We start from the raw sequence: 12,144 nt of genomic DNA on the forward strand, positions 1-12,144 counted from the left end.
ATGAAAAACATGATGCAATTTGTATTGTAACCAATAAGATCCATATTTTGCATCAAGATAATTAATTAGTAATGTTATATGCTTCATAATTTTAAAAACTTACAATTAATATCAAGTAGAATAATACTAAACTTGTTTGCCAGCTTTTCTATGGATTATAATATGAAGTAAAAAAATTGATGTTCAACTTAATGAATCTTCAAACATTAATTCAAGCAATAGACTTTGCTATGAAGTGTGATAATTGACTTTTTGAATTTCAATATAAAAGTTGCTTAAGTATACCTCAACATTATTATAATTCAATGGCCACACCAACGTCTCCTCAATACATATATTTAGAAGTAGAGGATATACAAATTTGTGTAGTACTTTTCAAACTTCTTACTGAGCGAGAAAAGACTCATCATTATTAGGAAGAATTGTCTTTGTATTGTACAAAATCTAAGTACACTACTCAACATTGTCCAAAGAAGTGATACAACCACAAAATGAGGAGTATGGCTATCAAAAAAGATAGTATATCAAAAAATAAGTTTGTCTAGCCACAATAAGGACTAAGCAGCTAGAACATTATACAATACTTAATAAAGGTCCTATTTTTTCTTTAAAATCTTCTTCTTATTTTATAATAAATTTTATTTTAGGACCTAAACATCACAAAGTCTTTACCTTATTAGATTCAAAAATCTAAACATGTTTCTTAGATGAAATATTTGCTAAAAATTTTAACATACCTTTGGTGAAGAAAACTAAATTTTTTCATGTAGAAGTTATAGATGGTCATCCATTGTCTTTAAGAGATGGTACTCATGAAACCCTTCTTATAGAAGTAACAGCTAATAGTCATAGTAGCTTTGTAATATTTAATATTATTAAATCTTCTTTTAATCTAATTATTTTAAATTTATCATGGTTAAAAAAATATAATCCTGAAATAGATTGAATTTCTTGTAGTCTTAATTTTTTGAAATATAACTAAGAATATAATTAATCAAGTAGAAAGTCAAAAGTCTAATACAACAAACATGTATTTGTAGGTGCAAGAACTTTCTTATATGCTGTAAAAGAAGGATTACCTTATGTCATTTATGTTGCATATGTATCTAATGGTTGAAAGAATTCAAGTGGTATTCTAAGCCAATATTAAGATTTTCAAGATGTATTTGAAAAGAAGAATGTAGATATTCTTTTCGAACATTGTTCCTATGACTACTCAATTGATCTTTAAGAAAGAGTTCAACCACCATTTGGACCAATCTATAATTTATCATAAAATAAATTAGCTAAATTCAAGGAGTATTTTAAAGATAATTAGACTAAAAAATTTATGTATCATTTTAAATCTCTAAGAGGAGCTCTAATTTTATTTGTGAAGAAAAAAGATTGATCATTGCAGATGGGTGTCAATTTTTGAAGATTCAATAAAATCACCATCAAGAACAAATACCGGCTACCTTCAACATGTACACTTCTTGATCAATTGAATCAAGCTAAGATCTATACAAAATTAGATCTATAAAGAACATACAATTTGATATGTATTAAAGAAGGAGATAAATAGAAGAATATTTTTCAACATCTAATGAATGATGTCTTTTGAGAGTTTTTATATGACTTTATTATCTATTATGTAGATAATATCTTAATCTATTCTAAAAACATAAATGAATATGAACTTCATGTTTTTTGTATGTTATAAAAACTAAGAGATGTGGGACTCTATGCTAAGATAGAAAAGTGTATATTTCATACTACTCAAGTTGACTTCTTAAGATACATCATTTCAAATGATGGACTAATAATGGATCCTAAGAAAGTTCAAACTATTATGGATTAGAAGATTTTTAAAATGATATAAGATGTCTAATGATTTATAAGATTTGCTAATTATTATTGGATCTTCATTAAAGATTTTTCTAAAGTTGTAGCTCTATTTATGGATTTGACTTGTAAAGAAAAACTTCAATAGAATTAAGAAGCAAAAGTAAAATTTGAAGCTTTAAAGACAACCTTTATTTTTGCACCAATCTTATATCATATCGACTTTTCTAAGCTATTCTTTATACAAAAAAATGCATTGAACTTTGCTTTAAAGGTAGTATTGTCACAAATGAGAACAAATAATAACCTTCATCCAATAGCTTTTTATTCAAAAAATCTTTTAATAGCTAAGATCAATTACGAAATTCACAACAAAGAACTTCTTGTAATTGTGGATTTATTTTAAGAATAGTGCTAATATCTAGAAGGTACTTTTAATTCAATTATTATTTATATAAACCATAAGAATCTTAAATATTTTATGTCAATACATATTTTGAATCATTGCAAAGCCCATTGGAACATGTTTTTGTAAATATTTGATTTTAAGTTCACTTATCAATCTAAAAAATAATAAGATTTGTGAGATATTCTTTTTAGATGTTTTTATCTTGCACCAAAAGAAAGAGATATGTTTTTTGATCAAAAAAGAATAATTTTCTTGAAGCTAAAGCATTTTCAACTTTAAACAATAAAATCAACATTGATTGTTGATTCAACTTTTGTCATATAAATTTAATCAAATATATCCTCTAATTTTCTTGATTATGATATTAAGAATCTTTTTTCTAAGTCTTATGATACTTCTAAGTTTGAATTTAAAAACAACCTACTTTATTTTGAAAGTTGGTTATATATTCCAAAAAAAAAAATACATGTATATATTTTTCAAGCACGTTATGATTTTCCAATAGCTGAACATTTTTGATACAATAAAACTTTAGAACTTATATCTAGAGATTTTTGGTGGCCTCAAATATTGAAGGCAATGAAAGACTTTGTCAAGTCATGTGACATTTTTTCAAGGTCAAAAACTCCTCATCATCAATCCTGTGGACTTTTTCAACCATTGCCCATATTCAAACAATCATGGTCTATTATTTCTATGGATTTTACTATGAATCTTTTAATCTCAAGTTTGTATGATTCTTTATTCATGATAGTAGATCATTTTACAAAGATGGCTCATTTTATATTATGTACAAAATCTATTATAAGTAAAAAAATAGCTAAGATTTTTCATAAAAACATCTATTGCTATCATGGATTATCTAAGGATATTATTTTTGGTCTTTCATCTTCAAAATGATAGAAAGATGGAGCATATTAATCAATTTTTGGAGCAGTATTTGAGATATACTATCAACTATTAATAAAATGATTGGAAAACTCTTTATCATTGGTATTTTTTTTTATTTATTTATAATAACACAATATATTCTTCTATTTACCAAACACCTTTCTTTATTAATTATGATTATCATCTACAACTTGATGCTTTTGACTTTTAAGAGTTGATAATCTTGCAATGAAAGATTTAAAAAAATATTTGTCAAAGTTACATACAATAATGAAGGTACAATTAAAAAAAACTCAAGAACAAGAAAAGATAAATACAAATGCCTATTGCAAGGAACAACCATAATTTAAAATGGATGATAGGATAAAGTTACTTTGTTGTAATATCAAGACTATTTGTTGTTGTAATAAGTTGGAATATTGTAAGCTTAGACCTTTTTCTATTTTTGAACAAACTAATCTAATTGCTTATCAATTATACGTATTGGAGCCAATGATTTTTTTTTTTTTTTATATTCTACGTTTTTGTTCTTGAATCATACAAGACAATGGATATACCAAGAAGAAAACAAGTGCCACCTCTTCCTATAGAAATAGATAATATTAAAGAATTTAAAATGGAAGAAGTTTTAGATTCAAAGTGGTACCAAAATAGGTTGAAATATCTTGTTCATTGGTGTTGAGTTGTATTATGTGAAGTCTTGCTTGAGAATGTACCAATATTATATGGTAATGCATCTATATGGTGAAAAATAAAAATATAGATGTTATTATAGAAGCTCCTAATAAAAAGATATAGTAAAAAAAGAAAGATAAATGATAAGAAGGTAATAAAAGATTTAGTCTTAATACTATTTTTTAGAAAATATGCTTCTATTTGCTTTGTATAAATATAAATGCTTCAAATCCAAGTAAATAAGATAAATAATTAATGTAAAATTATTTAGAAGAAAATTACTAATAAGTTTAAGAAAAAATTACCTCAAATTACCAAATATTGATATCCAAAGAGGACTAGTTGTCAACCTAGATCAAAATCAAATTCCAAGGCACAAAACTATGCACCTATGGCAACTCTAGAGTTCTTTGGTAGATTAAAGAGTGGAATTTGAGAGTAGACTTACAAAAATATTTTTAAACATTATTTTTTATATCAATTGAGTTAATATTTATTTTTAGAAATATTTTAAAAATTAATAGTATTCTTGATTAGATTAGATTTTTATAAATAAAATTATGTTTACAAAATTGAAGGTTTCTTGAATTCTATGGTGAATATATAGATAAATTTTGGATAGTGTATAGGTATTCTAGTTTTTAGTATATGTGCAAATACAAAGATCAATTGAATAGTTAAATCTAAGTTAATGAAGATTTTTGTGAGTTGAAGACTTAGAAATTGGAATTTGACAGTCAATAAGTATTTTTAAGATATTTAAAAATTTGTTAATTGAATTGAAGTGAATATTTTCATGTAGAAACTAGACTTGATTTTCAAAAATTTAGGTATATTTTAGAGACAATTCAATAATTCAAGAAAGAAATATTGGTACTACAAGTTCAATATTTAGATTGGAATAAAAGACTGGCCAACATCCAAGCAAAATTTAGATTTGATCTTTTATTTTGTAAGTTTTATCTATTCAAATTTTGTATGCTTATTGATAATTTAGTTGTTGAGAGGTGTATAAAATCTTGAGCAAGATTAATGATATAATCAATAGATATTATGGTTCTAACTTGCTCTAGAATTAGATTACTTTGATTAAGATTTGATTTAGGATTTAGGATTTTTAGGATTTGATTAGGATTTGAATTAGAATTTCAGTAAGGACTATTAGGATTTTAATTAGGATTAAATTAAGATTTTATTAAAATTTATTTAAGATATATTTTGGATTTTATTTTAATACTTTATTTAAAATTCTTTAAGATTTCTATATGCTTTTTTTGTAGTTTCTTTGAGATTTTTTTGGATTTTATTAAAGCTTGATTAGCATTGCTAAGGTTTAATTGAAGTTATTTAAGATTATATTAGAATTAAAAACTTATTGTTGCAATATTTCTATTTTCCATAACCAAGTCCTTGATGCATTCTCAAAAAAGACTTTATATAATACGACATTGGATACTTGGTTGTGGAAGGTAGAAGAAAAATTGCAATAATAAGATCCTAACAACTCTAATAGAATCTTAAATAAATTCTAATTAAACTTTAATAATATTAATCAAGCTTTAATTAAATCTAAAAGAAATCTTAAAGAAATTATAAAAAAAATATAAAAAAATCCTAAAGAACTTCTAAAGAAATAACAAATAGATCTTAAGAAATTCAAAAGAAATCCACAAGAAATTTTAAAGAAATATAAGAAAAATCTTAAATAAATCTTAAATAAATCTTAATCAAATCCTATTTTAATTTTAATTGAAACTCTAATGGACATTAACCAAATCTTAGGTCAAATTCTAACAAATCTTAAATAAATTTCTATTTAAATCTTAAATCTTAAATCAAATCTTAAAAAAACTCTAAATCTTAAATCAAATCCTAGATAAATCTTAAACCCTAAACCAAATCCTATACAAATCTTAAACTCTAAATCAAATTCTAAACAAATCTTGAATTCTAAATCAAATCCTAGATAAACACTAACTTTGAAAATCCTTCCAAAACTAAATATTAACTCGATTGACATAAAATTAATACTCAAAAATATTTTTGTAAGTTTTCTTTCAAATTCTAATCTCCAATCTACCAAAGAACCTCAAAATCACCATAGGCACATGGTTTTATGCCTCAAGGTTTGATTTTGACCTAAGTTGACAACTAGTCCTCTTTGGGTATTAATTGTTGGCTTCTTGAAGTAAATTTTTATTAAAACCTACTCTTAACTCTCTCCTACACATGCCTATATTATTTTATTTTCCAGTCTACTTTGTTTTGCCTTATTTATGGCTCTACAAAATAAGTATAAGCTTATTTTGAAAAAGGCAATAATAATATCTTTTAGTTTTACTATCTTTTTGATTATTATTTATTTTTTAAGATAATTTGCTATAATATTTTAAAAAGAGATCTTTTATAATATAATATTTTTTTCTTTCATTTGTTAATTGTGTTACATCATGACATCTACCTCTCTTGAACCTATACATCCTTTGATATGCATATTTTTTTTTATTATATTAATATAAAGTTTTTTTCATCTTAGTCAAATTTTTCATGTTTAATTTGTTCCTCTACTGCCATTTCAATATCTTGTAATATATTTTATTCTTCATTAAAACAAATATCTTCACCTCTTTGTTTAAATAACTTGATTTATTTTTCTACTATAACTATCTTCTATTCTACACCATTAAGTGCTTGTAACAAGTATGTTCCATTATCATATACTTATTTGTATTCCATTATAATAATATAAGACCCAAATCATTCTTTTGCAAAATTTTGTATTATACTATGTTGTTTATCCAAGCTACTATCATAAATTAACAACCAATTGCCATCTTTAATTGCTTTACATTATAGTCAATGTTTTTTTATCAAATCTTTCTTTATTCTTTTTTCTTGCTTCTTTCAACCTCTTTATTGCTTCTTCAATATCATTAGGTCTTCTTCTTAATTTTTGAATCCGTAAAGCTAAAAGTTCTATTTTATTGAAATCATCCTTTGAAGATAATATATTCCATATAGGTACTACTTCTTCTATTAGCATTATTGATTTTTGTCCATATATTAATTTGAAAGGCATGTAACCTGTTATTGAATTATGAGTTGAATAATCAGCCCATAGTGCAAATAGGTACTTTGCTATTGCATGCTTTTACTAAAGCCTTAACAATAGGTGAATGTCCATGCTTACTCTTATCATTACCTTCTAAATTATATGTTGTTATTATAAAAAGTTTAATTCCTATTCTAATAAAATATTCTTATGCTTTTCTTGCATCTAATTCACCTCTATTAGCTATAATTTTTTGAATACAACCATAACAACAATTAACATCTTCTAATAAAAATCGGCATACAACTTCAATATTCTTTGTTTTTAATACTCGTCCTTCAACTATATTTGATAAATCTTCTTGAGTAAGTACCGAATACTTCATTTGTCCAAGTTTTATTAGCATTGCCATTAAATCTACTACCTACTTATAATATAAAGCTAAAAGATACATTAGATGTAATCCATCTCAATGACAAATTTTTTAATACATTTAGCAAGTTTCACAAGTTCCTACAACATTTGCTATATCTTTGTATATGCTCTTCTACCAATATTTTTCTTTCAACTTAGTAATTGTTGCCTAAATATTCCAATGTCCTATCTATAAATTTTAATGAAATTCCTTAATAATCTTTTGTTGAGTTTTCAAGTCACATATAATTTGTTGTCGTACTTCTCTTCTCTTCTTTGGATGCTTTCATAAATATCCATGATGTAAAAAATATCTATAGACTTTCTTATGGATTTTCTTAAATTCTTGATCTGTCCAATTTTTTTTTTGCTTTAATGTCATTTAATACTCTCTAATATCTTTTCATTCTCCTTTATATAAATCTCTTAAAAAAAATTCTAATGGTATATTCAAATATATACCTTCTCTTTTTGATAATGTATTAGTATAAAGATTTTTATCCACATCATCTTCTAAATCAATCATATATTTTTCATTGTAATATCTTATTCTTGATAACATATTTGTATTTGAATTTTTTTTCCTTGTAATATATTTGAATTTTATATTCAAGGATTTGATATATACTATCTACCTTAATATAGTAATATCAATAATTAAATAACTTACAATTATATCGAATAATGGTAAAAAATCTATTTCTATAACTACCAATGCACCAATCAAGTACTCTTTTTTATTTTTCATAACTATTACTACATCCCAAAACTTTTTTTCTGATTTGTGCATATCTCCTATGCCTAACATTCAAAACCTTTGCTTCAAATCTTACTACATATCTATTCCCTTGTTCATCATCTTATCCAATTGTCCAACATATTTCAATTGGACTTCCATCGACTCTTAATACCACTAGCCTTTATATTTGTAATTTATTTTTTTCAAAGTTGGACGTAAAGAAAGAAGTTCTTTTAATTTTTCAATGGATTTTTTTTATTTGTCTTTCTATTGAAATTTTTGATTCTTTCTTATTAATTAATATAATAAATTTTCTACTTGTGCAAAATGAAGTATCCATATATGATAGAAAATACATGTTCCTAAAAACCTTCTGACTTTTGTCGTGTTTACACATTCCTTCATTTTTTTTATAATATCTATTTTTTTTATACTTAGCTTGCATCCATATGATCCATACATGTGCTCTACCACCAAAACTTTCTTTATTCCAAATATTGATTTTGTTTCCAATAATGTTAAATGAACGTCTTCTAATCTTGTAAAAAATCTTTTCATAATCATCAATATAATCTGCCACAAAATTTTTACATCCCTTTTAATCCAATATTTCATCTTTTCTTTCTTCTTTACATCCTTTAATTGGCATATTATCTAAAAAAGATATTGTTATTCTTGAAATAAAATCTGTCAATACCTTATGCATTCCATTCATCATATGTGCCACAAAATTTGTAGCACTTTGTGATAATGTACATATTCTCACTAATCCTAATGGTATCTTTATAGTTGTTAAATCTTTACTTTATATTTCCAATTGAAATTGAACATATTCCAAATAAATATCTACTATAAAATAAATTGTTCTTCCTGTAAATGCCTCTACAAACTCATCTACAATTGGACTTGAATCCATGTTTCTAATAATTATCTTATTTATTATATGTATATCTTGAATAAACCTCAATATCCCATTTTTCTTAGGTATTGTGAACCACCAATTAAAAAATAGTATAATAGATGGTTCTAAAATTTCTATTATAATCATTTCATTGAATAATTTGACTAGCTTTGGTAAATAGGCCTTTGGAATTGGAATTAGTTCAAAATTCCATGATTCATGTGGAATTATAAAAATAACCATAGATACTATAATATTTAGATCAATGCACCTTATTTCATGTAATTCAAATGCAAATGCCTTATCATATTGTGAAAGCATTTCTTTAAAATATTTCTTCTCATTCTTTATTTAAAATTCCTTACATCTAACTTTTAAACTGTCTAATGTCAATTCATCCTTAAATTCATGATTTATTTTTCTTAGGTCTCTTAAATTAGGTTACATAGAAGCCTTCTCAATCCTTTCTTCAAAATCCAATGGTAGTAGCAATGCTACTAGTTTAACCTTTTTTGCAAAGATTTTATATTTTATATTCACCTTCATTTCATATTTATCCACATATTCTTTCACTACATCATAAATTTTCTTAGAATGCACATTTATTATCTTATTAATTCTTTTAAATTCTATATCTAATAAAATTTGTAAATTATCCATAGTATCATCAAAGTAAGATTCTTCAAATATCTCTAATATTTATTCATCTTAATCATTCATTCTATATTTCTTTTACTCATGTTTTATATTTTTGATATTTTTCTTCTTCATTTTTTAAAATTTTTCTTTATTTTTGAATAAAATATATCCATCTCGTGATAATCCTATAATAGTCTCATTTTTTTATTAGGTAGAAAGCCATCACCTCTTCTACCATTACAATCTCACTTTACAATGGCATTTAATAAAAATCCTTTGAGTTGTGTAAATCTTCAAATTCTTTATATATTTTTGGCAAAGGTTGTTTTCTTAAATTAACTTAATTTCTTTCATGATTTACACAAAATATCAAAAATTGCATTACCTTCTTTCCATCTTGACTTCTTATCCTTGCATAAGCCAAACCATCATCGATTACCTTTGTTTCCATTTTTGAAGCAATAATATATGACTCTCCTAATGTAATAGGATATATAAATATATCTTGCATAAAAAAAAAAATTCATGAATAATATCTCCTATTGTCATCTTGATATTTGAACAAGCTCTATACAAATCTTCCTTTCAATTATTTGCTGCTATTATCATCTACACATGTTTAATATAAATAGACTATTTTTTTCTTTTATACAATTCTTTTGATATTAAGTTGATTTTAGAACCATGATCAATCAATGCTATAATTGATTCTTCTAAATCTTTTAATTTTATCAAAATCTCCAATGATTTCATGAATAATGATTAAAAGCTTAAATTATATCTTTTTCTTCTATAAATATTACTTGTGAGACACCTCTAAAAATTTATATTTCATATTTTTCATCTTAATTGCTATCCATTGCTCTTGTTCCTTGTGCATTTGATATCATAGTATCTCCTATAGATTATTATTTTTTCTTTATTGTGTCAATAATAATTTCATAAAATTCATGCTTTGTAATTTTTAGGATTTTATCAATTGTGAATTCAATTTTTACACTTATTATCCACTCCTCCAATACCTTCTTCAAATCTGTAGCACCTTCAATATCTGATTTTAATTTATAAACAAGAGTCTTTGCTCTTTCTTTTATAATTTTCCTTACCTTTGTAGAAATATTCTTTATTGTCTCTTTATGCTTAGGATTCTGTTGTTGTCATGCTTTTTCATTTCTTATAATTTTTTTTTATGGTCTTTCATTATTTTCATATCTCCTTCATTTTTTTTTTCTATTAATGCTTCATGTTGATTCTTTGCAATATAAGCATGAATCAATAATCCATCTACTAGATCATTCCACCTAGTAATTTGCTGAAAATTATTGCCAACTCATTTTAAATTATATATAGATTTTTTTTTTTTTATTTTCAGCATAGTGCATTGTATTTGACCACAAAGAACTAGATTCTATTGGAAATTCAAGCTTTATGTTTAAACATTTGTTCGGACTTACTTCCATCTAATATGTTGATGTTTTCATCCTTGAGTTTTTAAATACTTCTTTTGTAAACACCTTCAATTTCGTTTCATTAAAGTTTGTCTCAAATTTTTCTCTACTCTCATGTTTTATACCATCTTTAAAAAAACAACTTCGCTAGATAATATCTTTGTAAAATCTTCACATTCTCTTCTTAAATGATCCATGCTATTATACCACATGTACCCATATACTATACCTTCCATTGGTCCTAACCTTTCTTTTGTTCATATTCTTAATGATTGATCCTTCTCTTTAAATTTTACAAATTTTATGTACAAATCTTTCATCCTTCATATAATTTCATTGATGCCCATTTCTTCTTTCTTTTTTCTTATATAGTCATTGAAGGTTGAATCATAGATGTAAGATTGGTAGTAGGTATTTTTACTTCAGATACTTATAATGGCCTTTAAATATCCATCCTATCATTTCTCTTTTCTTTTTTTGCAAGCAATCCTACTATCTCTTCCACTTCTTTTCAATTTGTTGTCAATCTTTTATCTTCTTCTTTATCTTCAAGCAAGATTTCTAACTTTTCTTGCAACTCTCCATGAGTCACTTGAAGAAAAAGCTTCACTTTACTTGGATCTGGTAATTACCACTCTTTCTTTAATAAATAAGAATATTACTTTTCAAAATCCCTTAATAATTTTTTTACTAGAAGATCCTTCTTAGGCCTTTCAATCCATTCAAAAAATGATTTTTTTGTAATCCAATCACTATCTTCTAAGAAAAATTTATCCTTCAATGCTTGTAATAATTTCTCCCATGAACCTCCAAAATATCCTATAATAGACCTCACATGATTTCTAAACTTTAGTGTAGTAGCTAGTTCAAAGAATTGAACCATCTCTTTTTTTGAAACACAATTCAAGTCCAATTTTTTTACATAGCATCTTAAATACTTTGTAATGTTCTTCCTTCCAAATTGATCAATTTTATCTACAACCGCATGTAATGCTTTATTTGCCATATCTTCTTTGTACTCTTTAATCTATTGTTATTGCATGAATAAAACAAAAGCCTCAAACATGCTTGAAGAGTTGGAATCAAAATACATACCTTGTCTTCTACAAATACTTCTACTTGTAGACTCAATCAAAGTACCATGCATAGCTC

Source organism: Physcomitrium patens, chromosome 8 (assembly GCF_059467195.1).
Source record: "Physcomitrium patens ecotype Gransden chromosome 8, ASM5946719v1, whole genome shotgun sequence".
Lineage (NCBI taxonomy): Eukaryota > Viridiplantae > Streptophyta > Bryopsida > Funariales > Funariaceae > Physcomitrium > Physcomitrium patens.